Genomic DNA, 15,124 nt, shown 5'->3' on the forward strand with positions numbered 1-15,124 from the left:
CACACTACGAAGCGGAATCCTCACATCCTTATCAGCCACCTTCATCCTCTTGGCCTAACAACGCTCCTCTTTATTCGCATATCCCATGACATACACAGACGAACCCTGATTAACAGACTCCGAAGACTATGAACTATTTGGCTCGTCAGAAGAGCTGGTGTCCGTAAATACCCTGACATATTTTTGAACCTGGGGGTGACACGACTATGCCAATACCTACACCACTCCCTTTATACTCTGATCAACTGGCCCTGATAACGAAATTAAGGGCCTTGTTGAGGTCGAACTCCTCTCACCCCATTTGTTGTTAGGAGAATCGAAACTACTCGAACAAATGACTCATATGGATCCTTGGACGGTTCCTCCTCAACAGAAACCATGATTTTCTGACAGGTTTGATCCGTAGTAGCGACTAGCGCATGTTGTCTAGTACTAATAGGCATCCTGTCTATAAGTGTAGTGCAAAACACATCAATAAATAAGTCTCTACTAGACATGGCCTGCACACACCATAGGACTAAACCTTGCTCTGATACCATGTTTTTCATGACCCAACCTAAGGTCATGACGAATAACTGACACTAGGTGCCGATCATGACTAAACCTATTGATAATCTACTAGTCATAAATATAAATGGATAAACTTTAAAAGCATAAGCATAACCGATAAGAACTGTACAATCTGGAACGCTGACATGGCTTACAAAATCTGACATATAGAAACATACTAAGGGGTCGTTTGGTAGGGTGTATAAGAATAGTGCGGAATAAGGTGCATTAGTAATGCATGGATTAGTAATGCATGAGTTAGTAATGAAAGCATTAGTTATGTAGATATTATTTCTTATCTACTGTTTGGTGTGGTGTATTAAAACTATAATGCATTGCATACATTTTAGGAAAAATAGTTGTTTACAAAATTGCCCTCCATATTCTCAAGCTTTAAGGGACTTTAAGGATAATTTTGTCTTTAACTAATCTAATGCATACATTAATAGCTTTGGTATTACTAATGCCATGGTTTTCTATGCATTACTTATACATATGATAATACCAAGTATGGTGTATAACTAATACCAGGTTGAAAAAATGTACCAAACAAGGTATTAGTAATGCATAGAACTAATGCTTGCATTATTTTTTCTAATACCTCCTACCAAACCACCCCTAACTGCATAGGTGCATATCTACAGGCCTCTAGGAGTGGTGAACTAAAATAGTACTAGATGGAACACGACCCTGTCATACCCAAACTAGCTGACTTTACACATAAATATAAGTAACTCTGGTAGTAAGCGGAGTGACTCCAACAACTGGTGGATGGCCTATTGATGTGACTCAAATGTCGATCTATCGGTACCTGCTCGACATGAAACACAACGCCTCAAAAAGGACGTGAGTATGATATGTAAAAAGTATGTAGGGTGGAAAGCATACTAAAGTATGAATGTAAGCTGGAAATCTGAATATAAGCTAAAAGCTAAACAAGAGTTTGAACTAGCAACTGATCTGGAACTTAAATAAAGGTTAAGCTGAAACTGTGCTAAAACTGAACTACAATCTGAACTGGTACCTATCCAGTGTTACAGGCTATGTCCCCCAAATCAGGTGTAAGGCCCTGTAAAATTTCGCAAAGGAAAAAATAATGTTTCATGGTACCGGACTAGGCTTATGTGTTTGAGATGTCATTAGTGCACCCGGTGTTTCATGTGTCTATGTTGAAGAAAGTAGTTGGAGATCCGACACTCATTATTCCAGTTGAGACTATTGAGGTTAATGAGGAATTGACGTATGAAGAGATTCCAATTTCTATTATTGATCGGCAAGTCCAAAAGTTGAGAAATAAAGAAATTGCCTCCGTGAAAGTGCTATAGCGAAGCCATCAGGTTGAATGGGCTACTTGGGAAGCCGAGGAAGAAATGAAAAAAAAGTATCTTTATTTGTTTGAATAGCCATGCATTTATAAAGTTCTGTTCTATGAAAATTCTAAGGATTACCTTCTATGAATTATGTATCATTTGTACAAATTGACGTTAAGGGTGTTCCTTTCTGGTAATATATTGCTTGTGAGGCCACAATTGGTGTTTTTTTGTGTTATGTTACGTCATTGGATTATGTATATGTTGTTAGGATGTATTTCTGGGGTTTTCTGGCAGGTGGATAGGCCTAGTTACAAGAGAGACTCTGGCGAAAGTTTTGGATATTTGGGGAGTTAGCGAAATTTTAAAACTACTGGTGTGTGTGAATTAACAATTGAGTTAAATTGAATGCTAATTACAGAATTTGACCCTCATTCGAGGACGAATGATCCTAAGTGGGGGAGAATGTAAGGTCCCGTAAAATTTCGCAAAGGAAAAATAAAGTTTCCTGGTGCCGGACAAGGCTTACATGTTTGAGGATTGTAGAAATTCTTTGCGGCTCGCAAGCTCACCGCGGCTCGTACTTTTTGGGTTGAACAATGCACTGGAAAGTGAAGGAAATATTTAGGCAGAAAATGTATTTCTGCGGCCCACTATGCGGCCGCAGAATCACTCTGCGGACAGCATAATGGTCGCAGAATAAAGCAGGGGTGACGTAGTTTGGGCAAAAGTCTACAGTACATTATGCGATCACAGAACAGGTCTGCGGGCTGCATAACTACCGCAAACCTAGGTAGATCATTTCCAATTTTTTTGGCACCAATTATGCGATCGCATACCCTGTTTCAGAGATATATTTTTGGATTTTTATAACCCGACCCTACTTCGTTAAATAGATGATTTGTACCATTTTTGGGCTAAAATCTGACATTTTGAGAGTGAGAGAGTGATCTTCAATAAAATTGTCCTTCAATTCTTGCTCGAATCCTTGAAGACTAACAAAGAAAACTCACCAAGTCTTCATCCTAGAGGTAAGATTCTACACCCTAACCCTTAATTTCAAAATTATCTAAAAATGGGTAATTAGCAAGATAATTGTTGGGCATGAGAGTTGTTTATTTTATATGCATGTGTTATCAAAGGGGTGTAGGAAGATTGTTGAACTAAAAATGGTAAGGAATGGGTTGTGGGATGATGGAATCCTCCATAAAAGGACCTTGAAACCTTAATGCACACTTAGTGTTTGATAAAATGCTCAAATGAGCTAGAACCATGATCATCCTCCTAATTGAGGTTCAACTTGTTATATTTCTAAAATAGATTGAAGTTGCTAAGAATTCCAAAACATTTTAGATTTTAAGGAAGCTCAATTGAGGTATGTTGGCTAAACTCTTCTTTAAGAATTGGAACCTCAATACCCTTGGAACCTCATTATTCCGAATACGTTTTATGGCAAAGATATATGTTCAATTCGTGTTTCAAATGCTCTTATCATATTGTATTATAAATTGAGGATGTGTTCCAAATTATGGATTGTGTATCTCCGTGTTATGATTCCAAGTCGTGATTTATGCGGAAAATTATTATGCCAAATTGTGTAGATATTGTGATTCGTGTAATGACCCAAACCGATGGGCCGTGACAGGCACCAGCTACCTTACTCAACCGAGTACCACCGTAATGTATCTTTCTTATTACTATCATCATATACACGTGACATACGGGCCTAATAGGCCGACAAGGCCGTACAATCTTTCACGTACATGACATATGTCTACAAGACTCTAAGAGTACATAATTGTCATAAAGGTCGGGATAGAGTCCTGCCATACCAAACTGTACATATCTAAATCATACTAACCAAACAAGCAACTGCGGAGCAAATAGAGTACACCAATATCTTCTGCTGAGCTGATCGCCTACTTGGAGGAATCTCGACCTGTCTATCAAAACCTACGGGCATGAAATGCAGCATCCCCAGGAAAAAGGGACGTCAGTACAAATAATGTACCGAGTATATAAGGAATGAAAATCAGTAAATAATAGACATGAGAGAAACATGGAGTAAAAGACTCGACATGTATGTGTGCATAACTCTGTGAGTCATTTTATTTTTTTTATAATGTCATGCATATGCGTATAAATATCATACCATGCATAGGTATATGCGTTCATAGCATCATCAAGCCTCTGAGGGCATCCCATCATATCATTTCAGCCACTGTGGGCAAATCATCAACGTATACCAGCTAATCAGGTGGTGGTGCGTATATAATGCCATAACCTTTTCCCATATCCCATATACATATAATATACAGGTATATAATGCCATCTTGTCATGGGTCAATATACACGTATAAATGCATGAAATGCATAAGAAATACGTTAATAAGATTTTCTCGGAATGTTATAAAAATAATTTGCCTGTCGGATAAATTTTATCAAATACGTATTTTTCTGAGACTCATGAACAGAAGATATAATAATAATTCACATGGGGAATCAAGAATATAGACACCCATAATATTTCTATGAATAGAGTCATTTATGAAAATTGTGCATTTGCTCATTTCGTTTGTATCGTATTGATCATGCCAAAAAGAAAGAAAGGATAGCCTTAACATACATGGAGTAGAGAAAAATTCATATACTATTTTTGAGAAGGATTGCACTGTACTTCCTTAAAATTGCAAACTCTCACGTTGCTTAAGATGTTATGAAATCTCGGTTTGAATCATTGAATATCCGCACCTTCCTATGTTGCTCGATATTGCATTGCTATTCTTTGATGTTGAAATATTAGTATATGGTGCTTATCTCCTTGGTCATGATTTTACCAAGATATACGCCTTTTAATGGTTCAAAGATGTGTAACCGTTTTTTTTTTTGGATTAAGAAATCCTTATGTTGGAAGATAAGTATCATTTGTTTGCCACCTAATCTAATATGACTTAAGAGTCATTTGTTTGGTTTAGTGGCTTACAGGTAATCATTATCCAACTTATTAGTTAATTAGGTAATGTCCCGTTACCCGATAATTAACCAATTACCCGCATAATTAAGAATTTTCCAAAATTACTTAAAATATTGCTCACTTTTAGCATACCTTATATACCTCACTGTCATGGCCATGTGGTACCTTGTATGGTACTAATCCATAAATATCGGGTATCATAGCTTGGACCGTATTTTATCCCAAAATATCAAACTTTGACGAAATTTCTTTTCTTCGGTTTGCTTACCCTTTTTCCTTCACAAATTTACTCATCAAGTGTTTGAAATAGCATAATAATTATAATTTCAAAATAACCTCATTCCCGAATTTTACGTCGATTAACTTACGACGAAACTTTAACATACGAAAATGCGGGATGTAATATCTCATTTCCTAGCTTTCATCAATTTACTTATGGTATACTTTCACGTACGAAAATATGGGGTGTAATATCATTCCCCCCTTGGAACATTCATCCTCGAGTGTTGATTGATGCATTTATCATTCTCTTAACCCATAACTCTTGCGAATGCTTTAATGCTCTTCTTGCCATTTAGGCAACTGTTCTTTGAATAAATTCAAAGGCCAGGGCATTCCCCCTTTAACCCTCTTTCTCATACCACGACTTGTAGTTGGAACCCTTCTAATCTCGTAACTATTTCTACCTTCTGTCATGTAGCCTTTACGACTCTAACTTTGTATGTGCGCCTATGCGACTCTTCTCTTCTCTTTCCTCCAGCTTTTAGCCAATCTCAAGGCTTCACTTTGTGAACATATATAAAATTACGTCAAGCTGTCCCTCTGGGTGTCATTAGCTTTTAGCCACACTATACCATAATTCTTACTTCGATTTATCGTTGCGTAGGTCTGCTACAAAATTCAAGCTTACCTTTGTTGCTTATCCCATATATATAAATCTAAGTCCTTTAATGCTTCCTCATTACTATTCATCTTAAGAATGACGACCTAATCTCATCATACTTTGTGACTTTTGTCTATCCATTATGATTTGCCTCAATATTGATCTACAATATACCACTAATAATTTGAAACTTCTTACGTAAAGTCTTGCCACTAGGGCTTACGTTGCATCGAGGAATATTTGAAGTGATTTTCGTAATCATATTTCATAGTATCTCGGTATGATTCTCCTTATGGGGGTATTCTGATCTCGTGCCATTCGCGAAATCTTTTCTCCTTTTCCCATAGTATCTCGGTATGATTCTACTAGTCTTAGACTCCTTTGAGTTCATTCAGGCTATACTGAGCCTTCTATAACTTAGAGAACCCATCGGCTCTCATGTTTTCATGGGCTTAATCCCATGAACTAACCCATTCTCGTCACTTTCTTACTCGCCCTTTCTCATCCTTACTCCTGTCATAAAACCTTGTCGCTTTACTATACTTTAGTTTGTGACCTATACGTCTCTATTTATACTATTAACAACCTTCCTTCAACTTGTTTGCACCGTTGATTCCCTTATGTTATTCTGGGACATTAAGCGAGACATCACATCGTCTCTAACTCTTCTTTACTCTATTGACTAGATCTCTCGGTACTTAGAAACCATAGGCTGGAAGGTACTCCACTGACGACGCTACTATCGTTCTTGGATATTGAATCCCAGTGCTTCTAGCCTTTTATCCGAAGCAAGGACTATTCACGATCTTCCGCCTTTGAGTATCTTGAACGTAATTCACCTTTACCTTACTTACCTTAAAATCTCGAATCGTATCTTCTATCTCTTTCATGACCTCCCTTCCACATAGATATAATTCATGTCCATGACTTGAAGCTCTATTATAATACTTGCACCTCTGGTTTATACACAATCCGGTGGGAGCTTCGTACTGACTTCTTAGGAGGCTGGTACTTTTCTAACCGTCTTTATCGTAGGGCCGTTATAAAATATGGTTGTTGTACTATCCCTCTTGTACCTCTGACATTAAGAGTGATCCTGTAATGTTCTCAATCATGATTTCTATAATTTTCATGGTCCAATAATCAAATTCTTGATTTACTTCGTTGATATAACTCTTTAGTTTCCTCCTTCTTCTGATCAGCCTTTATGTAGGCTTAAGCTATCTCTTGATCTGCGGCTCATGGTATTAGTTATTTCGTTTAGCCTTTCATAGGCACTGAGGAATGTCCATGATACAATCCTTTAATAATACAATCCTTCATCTATGACCTGGGCTTAATTCTTCCTTTTAACTTATATCGGAATCTTCTACGGCTATATATGCTGCATGTATAAAACTTCCAAACTCTTAAGTGCGTTCATAACGTAACTAACTCTGGATCATGAATCTAATAATTCTTTTTGTTCCATCTGAGCTTTCTTCAAACGTAAGCAATTACTTTTCTTGGTCTTTATGCCCCCTTTTTGCGTGCATACTTAGCTTATCTTCGTGCCCATGCATATTGGAATTCCATACAACTCATATGATCTTGAATATTACTTCTAATTTTACTTCCCGTTCATTAGCCACAGTAGGTGCTATTTTCTTATGGAGTGCATACAATATTGTTGTGAGACTGTTGTTATAAGACCATTTCCTCCTTAGGCCACCCAGCTTAGGTTAAAGCTTCCTTCCTTACTTTCTCAGCCAGTCTTTCATTGTAGTATTTAGGGAGGATTCTCTTACTCTTGTAAAGCTACGAGTTAATTACACCGAATACATAATTTCCGTTCTCTCCTATAATTATCCATAGTTTACGCTCGTGTGCTTGTAGGGTTGCTTTTGAACTTGATATTTTGACTATCATCCCAGTGGCACTCTCTTTTATTTCCTTTAACTAACCCAACTCCTATCTGAATATTTCTCAAGGTCACAATGTCATATCTGTGAGATTGAATTCCCCATGTCAGGGTTCACTCTGTTTATTTTGAACAATCAATGAATTTGTCTGTATCCTCTTATCTAGCCATAACTAGGCTCTTCCTGAATCAACTACTCATTGGCTCATTTTTATATCAACATTTTGCGTAATATTTCATGGGTCATTTCCGTTATCTTAACTTACGTCTTGCACTGGCTCCTTATCTATCAATAACATCCCAGACATGAACCCTTACCTCCTCTCCTTGACTTCGTGTTTGCATAATGTTCTGGAATCGTGGCATATCTATAGGATTTAAATAAGTGTAATCTTATCCCTTTCTCATTCTTATCACATTCTTCCTTTATTAATCCATAGTTACTAGAACCACTTAATTCTGACTTAATACCACATCACTCCATATTCCCCCCTTTAGGGGAGTGCTAGGAGTTGGAGCCACGAGGATCTACCTATAGATATTTTACCTCTTCATCTTTGGCGTGTTTTTAAATCATCGATGACCCTTACTCCCCTTGTGGCAATCCTTCTGTATCTAGGATAACAAATCCCCTTACTCGCAATGGTGACATTTAGTGCAACTGGCACATACAATCCCTTAAGCTTAACTTTTCTCATATTGCTTGCTTTAGGGAAGCGTCTTCCTGAATGACCATTTTCTGAATTTCTCATGAATTGTCTTCTATTGTCCATTCTATAATTGTCGGAACGCAAATTGGAAATTCTCGTGATGCTGACTATTATCATGTCACTCAGTCCCTAATTCATGTTTAATTTATCTTGTTCACCAGCCCATATTGATTTCTATTATTTTGGGGTCGAATTTTTCCTTCTGGTAGTTGCGTTGGAGTCACGAACTTATTTTTCGAAGTGAGGATATGACTTTATGGCCTATACTCTTTTGTTGCCTCAATACCTATCACCTCTCGTATTTTCCTTCCCCTAACTATTGACTCTATAATACTACCATTTTTGTTTTTATCTACCGTTGTCATCCATGTTGACATCTTACTCATAATCGTTCATTAACTCTCTTCTTATTTCCCTGCTAACATCTTTGTCTATCACCTTATTCTGAAAACTTCAACAAGACATTCTCTTGCTTTTAGCTCCCCTTACTCCATCTACTGGCTTTTCGGGTTGCCTAACATTCTCTCTCTACTAGGGACGGGAGCCATACTAAGATATTATTTATCCTTTAAAGGCTTCCAATTCTTATCTTTGTAGTACTCATATCTAGCTGTACTATTTTAGGGTGCACCACCGAGGTGTCTATCCACGTTTGCACTATCCTTCGGAAATGTCAACCAACTCAAATATTCTATCCACCCTTTTTGGGTCACTCTAACCCCAGCCGGACCTTGATATCCGTCCTTCTCTTATACTACTTCTGTTAGCTTCCATTTGGCATAAATGAGATGGGTGTGGCTAGTTGTACATACCTCTGCTACCATTGAAGGTAACTCAAAATGCTTATATCTCCCGTCATGAATGATAAATAATGATAGTCTTCATTAACTGGGCGACTCGTACCCTTCTTCACCTTGCTTCATTTACTTGTTGAGACTTGTACTATCTTCTGAATTCTCATTGCCTTTAACCATAGGGGTGGATTAGATATCCTTGCCTTAAGGCTCCTTATCAAGAGGCTTACACGTTTTAGTACACACATGATCTACTGAAGACCTTACATTTTCTCATCATAAGCATTATGAAAAAACGAGTTCCTCTGACTCAACTCTTCCATATTCATATTCAATCTCTTACCAACTGGAGGTATCATCATATTACAGATAAAATAGAAGCTAGGAGTTTGAATTCTTATAAATGAGCTCTACCACATGATCTAGAGTAAGAAGAAAAAGTGACGGACCTAAATGCCATGTAGCTTCATGTTTATAAGTGTGGTGCACAAAACACCCATAAACAAGACTCTACTAGACACGACTAGTAGACATCCCTAAGACAGAACTGCTCTGATACCACTTCTGTCATGACCCAAACCGATGGGCCGTGACGAGCACCCGGTACCTTACTCAACCGAGTACCACCGTAACGTATCTTTCTTATTACTATCATCATATACACGTGACATACGGGCCTAATTAGCCAACACCATCATTTATAAACTCAAAACATAGGCCGACAAGGCCGTACAATCTTTCACGTACACGACATATGTCTACAAGCCTCTAAAAGTACATAATTGTCATAAAGGCCGGGACAGAGCCTCGCCATACCAAACTGTACACATCTAAATCATAAAAACCAAACAAGCAACTCCAGAGCAAATGAAGTGCACCAATATCTTCTGCTGAGCTGATCGCCTACTTGTAGGACTCTCGACCTATTTATTGAGACCTACGGGCATGAAACACAGCGTCCCCAGGCAAAAGGGACGTTAGTACAAATAATGTACCGAGTATGTAAGGAATGAAAATCATTAAATAATAGATATGAGAGAAATATGGAATAAAAGACTTGACATGTACGTGTGCATAGCTCTGTGAGTCATTTCATTTTTTTTATAATGTCATGCATATGCGTATAAAAACCATACCATGCATAGGTATATACGTTCATAGCATCATCAAGCCTCTGAGGGCATCCCATCATATCATTTCAGCCACTGTGGGCAAATCATCAACGTATACTAGCTGATCAGGTGGTGGTGCGTATATAATGCCATAACCTTTTCCCATATCCCATATACATATAATATACACGTATATAATGCCATCTGGTCATGGGTCAATGTACATGTATGAATGCATGAAATGCATAAGAAATATGTTAATAAACATTTCTCGGAATGTTATAGAAATAATATGCATGTCGGATAAATTTTATCAAATACGTATTTTTCTGAGACCCATGAACAGAAGATATAATAATAATTCACATGGGAAATCAAGAATATAGACACCCCTAATATTTCTATGAATAGAGTCATTTATGGAAATTGTGCATTTGCTCGTTTTGTTTGTATCGTATTGATCATGCCAAAAAGAAAGAAAGGATAGCCTTAACATACCTGGAGAAGGAAAAAATTAGTATGATATTTTTGAGAAGGATTGCACCGTATTTCCTTAAAATTGAAAACTCTCACGTTGCCTAAGATGCTATGAAATCTCGGTTTGAATCATTGAATATCTGCACCTTCCTATGTTGCTCCAGATTGCGTTGCTATTCTTTGATGTTGAAAGATGAGTGTATGGTCCTTATCTCCTTGGTCATGATTTTACCAAGATATACACCTTTTAATGGTTCAAAGATGTGTAACCGTTTTTTTGGATTTAGAAATCCTTATGTTGGAAGATAAGTATCCTTTGTTTGCCACCTAATATAATATGACTTAAGAGTCATTTGTTTGGTTTAGTGGATTACTGCCACGTGGGGGTGGGTGGGGATTTTAATCATTATCCAACTTATTAGTTAATTAGGTAATGTCCCGTTATCCGATAATTAATCAATTACCCACATAATTAAGAATTATCTCAAATTACTTAAAATATTGCTCATTTTTAGCATACCTTATACCCCTCACTATCATGGCCATGTGGTACCTTGTATGATACTAGTCCATAAATATCAGGTATCATAGCTTGGACCGTATTTTATCCCAAAATGTCAAACTTTGACGAAATTCCTTTTCTTCGATTTGATTGCCTTTTTCCTTCACAAATTTACTCATCACGTATTTGAAATAGCATAATGCTTATAATTTCAAAATAACCTCATTCCCAAATTTTACGTCGATTAACTTACGACGAAACGTTAACATACGAAAATGCACGATGTAAAATCGCATTTCCTAGCTTTCATCAATTTACTTATGGCGTACTTTCACGTACGAAAATATGGGGTGTAACAATTGGGGTTACACCTCTACCCGAATATATTGTGGTGAGGTGGCAGGGCCGCTTTGTGTATGATTTTGGTATTGTTGTTGCACCACCACCCGCCTATATATATTGGGGTGAGGCGGCATGGCCACTTTGTGTAGGTATTTGTATCGTTGATGCATATCCACCCGCATATATTAGATTGAGGCGGCGGGGCCGCTTGTGTGAAAATGGGTATTGTGTTTACACCTCCACCCGCATACATTGGGGTAAGGCGGCAGGGCCGCTTGAGTAGAGATTTGTTATTGTGCTTACACCTCCACCTGCATACATTGGGGTGAGGCGGCGGGGCCGCTTTGTGTGAAAATGGTTACAGAGGATCTCATCTTAAATTCTGTAAATATTAATGATAGCTCTAGATGAGCTTGCTTTGGTTTAAACAGCTATCTATGCTATTCTATTGTCGCCTTGATTCATCATATTCATAGTGTATTTCCGAGTTCTTAAATTGGTGTTTGGTTTGCATACTAGTACTATTTGACATGTACTAACGTTCCATTTTACGGGGGAGCTACATATTTAATGGATGCAGGTGGTTCCACAACGGAGGATACTGACCGGTTATTGCAGTGCTCAATCTTCCCAGTTGGCTTGGTGAGCCCTATCTCATTCCGGGGTTGTGCATCTTTCATTTATTATGTGTTATCGTGTTTTGAGGTATAGCCAGGGCCTTGTTGACGGCACTATCATTGTACTCTTTGGTATTTTTAGAGGCTCCGTAGACTAAGTGTGGGTTGTACATGGGTGTTGGGAATGATAAACAAATTGTTTTGTGCTTAAATCACTTGTTCCACTTTGAACCATGAAGGTGTGTGTGTGTTTTGAGAACTTAAAATGAAGTAATTTATGGTAAGAAATTGGTATTGCAGACATAATCATCTTATTGTCTGATTAACGAAAATATGTATCCTACGATTATAACATCAATACCAATCCTAGGAGAATTTCCCCCACACAAGCTTAGACAAGTCACTTACCTCAAACCGCGCTCAATTAGTCAAGTAGTATGACTTTCCTCAATTTTCCGACTCCGATCGGCTCAAATCTAGTCATAATTAATGTGATATAGTCAACAAAAATGATAGAATCAATTCCATAAGCAAATACTACATTTTTCAATAGAAATCCGAAATTAGCTCAAAAATTGCCCGTGGGGCCCACGGCTCGGAATCCGACGAAAGTTACGAAATATGAACACCCATTCAACCACGAGTCTAACCATACCAAAATGACTAAATTACGATAACAATTGGACCCTCAAATCCTCAAATCTATCCAAGAGGGTTTTCAAATATTTCCAACTTAAACACCAATTAAATGTTAAGAACAACGATGGATTCGGGTAATCTAACCAAAATTGAGTATAGAACACTTACCCCAATGTTTTTCTTGAAAGTCTCCCGAAAATCACCTCTCCCCGAACTCCAATTCGTCAAAAATGGAAGTCCCATTTTTTGAACATAAATTCTCTGCTCAGACATTTCTTCTTTGCGAACACGGTCAGTGCCTCGCGTTCGCGAAGCCCAAATTTGTGCTGCCAAACATTGCCCTTCGCGAACGCGAAGGCAACCTCACGAACGCGATGCCTTGACTGGCTTGACCTTTGCGAAAGCGTGGCTTCGATCGCGAACGCGAAGCCTTGCACCTCGACCCTTCGTGAACGCGTGCCCTCGGTCCCGAATGCGAAGAACAAAATGTGCCAGTCCAAATTTCCTCTTCGCGAACGCAAAGAAGAGAACAGGCATCACAAAATTTCCAACAGCATTCCAAGTCCGAAATTCAATCTGTTAGCCATCCGAAACTTGCCCGAGGCCCTCGGGACCTCAACCAAATATACCAACAAGTCCTAAAACATCATACGGACTTGGTCAAAACCTCAAATCACTTCAAATAACGCTAAAATCACAAATTACACCCCAATTCAAGCTTAATAAAACTTAAGAATTTCCAACTTCTACATTCGATGCCAAAACCTATCAAATCAAGTCCGATTGACCTCAAATTTTGCACACAAGTCATAAATGACATAACGGAGCTATGAAAACTTTTGGAACTGCATTCCGACCCTGATATCAAAAAGTCAACTCCCCGGTCAAACTTCCAAACTTAAATTCCTATTTTAGCAATTTCAAGCCTAATTTAACTACGGAGTTTCAAATAAAATTCCGAACACGCTCCTAAGTCCAAAATTACCATACGGAGCTGTTGGAATCAACTAAATTCTATTCTGGGGTCGTTTACACATAGGTCGACATCCAGCCATCCTTTTCAACTTAAGTTTTAAACTTTGGAACTAAGTGTTCCAATTCATTCTAAAAACCTCACCGGACCCGAACCAATTACCCCGGCAAGTCACATAACAGTTATAAAGTATAGAATAAGCAATAAATGGGGAAATAGGGCTACAATATTTGAAACGACTAGTCGGGTCTTTACAATAAGCCTCCCACCATCTGAAAGCTGCCCCGGTCAGCTAAAAGGTAGTAAATGAGACCCTACTGGTCACCAGAATACCCGGTGTACAAAGAATCCGCTGGCACCTATCCAAGAAATCTTGAGCATCCTCTAACTCAGTTCCACTGAATGATGGAGGATGGAGTCTCCCAAATCTCTCTAATCTCTTTTACTCCTCGTTATTCATAATAAAACTCACATGGGCCTGAGCAGCTACAATCGGCTAGACTGGTAGTACCCCTGGTATCTGGAGTCCATGCACTACATGCTCTAGTGTACGGGCGACAAGAGTATGAGTACCTCCCCCGACCTAAAAAGTGGCAGGTGCGGCCTTAGGCGAAACCACCTAAGCAAGGCCAGTGCAAACCTTTAATATCTAAGCCAACGCCTCTTGATTGCCTGGAATCACAATAGGCATAGATGGTGCCTGAGCGGGTGCCACCGGCTAATCTATATTCGTAATCCCTATCCTGGGCTGGAGCAACTGGTGGATCTACAAGTGATAATCTAGCTGTTGTGCTTGCTGCACCTCGGCCTCTACCACGACCCCGACCTCTCGTGGCGCAAACTGGTGGTAATTGTGTATGCTTCAAGGCAGTTGAGGAAGCACGAGAGGAATTATCTGACCCACGACCTCGAGTTAGCTGCAATTGTCCATGCACTTAAGATATGGCGGCATTATTTATATGGTGTTCATGTTGATGTATTTACTGATCATAAAAGCCTACAATATATCTTCAAGCAGAAAGAGTTGAATTTGCGACAGAGGCGATGGCTTGAGTTATTGAAAGATTACGATGTTAACATTCTCTACCATCCAGGGAAAGCTAATGTTGTAGCAGATGCCTTAAGTCGCCGATCTATGGGTAGCTTAGCACATGTAGAGCCCGAGAAAAGACAATTAGCTAGAGATATTCATCAATTGGCTTCGTTGGGGGTTCGGTTAGTAGATTCTGAGGATGGTGGAGTTGTAATCCAAAACACTGCAAAATCATCCCTCATAGCTGAAGTCAAGGAAAGGCAGTACGAGGACCCAGAGTTGGTCGAGTTGAGAGAGCGAGTTCCGCAG

Source organism: Nicotiana tomentosiformis, chromosome 2, assembly GCF_000390325.3.
Source record: "Nicotiana tomentosiformis chromosome 2, ASM39032v3, whole genome shotgun sequence".
Classification (NCBI taxonomy): Eukaryota; Viridiplantae; Streptophyta; class Magnoliopsida; order Solanales; family Solanaceae; genus Nicotiana; species Nicotiana tomentosiformis.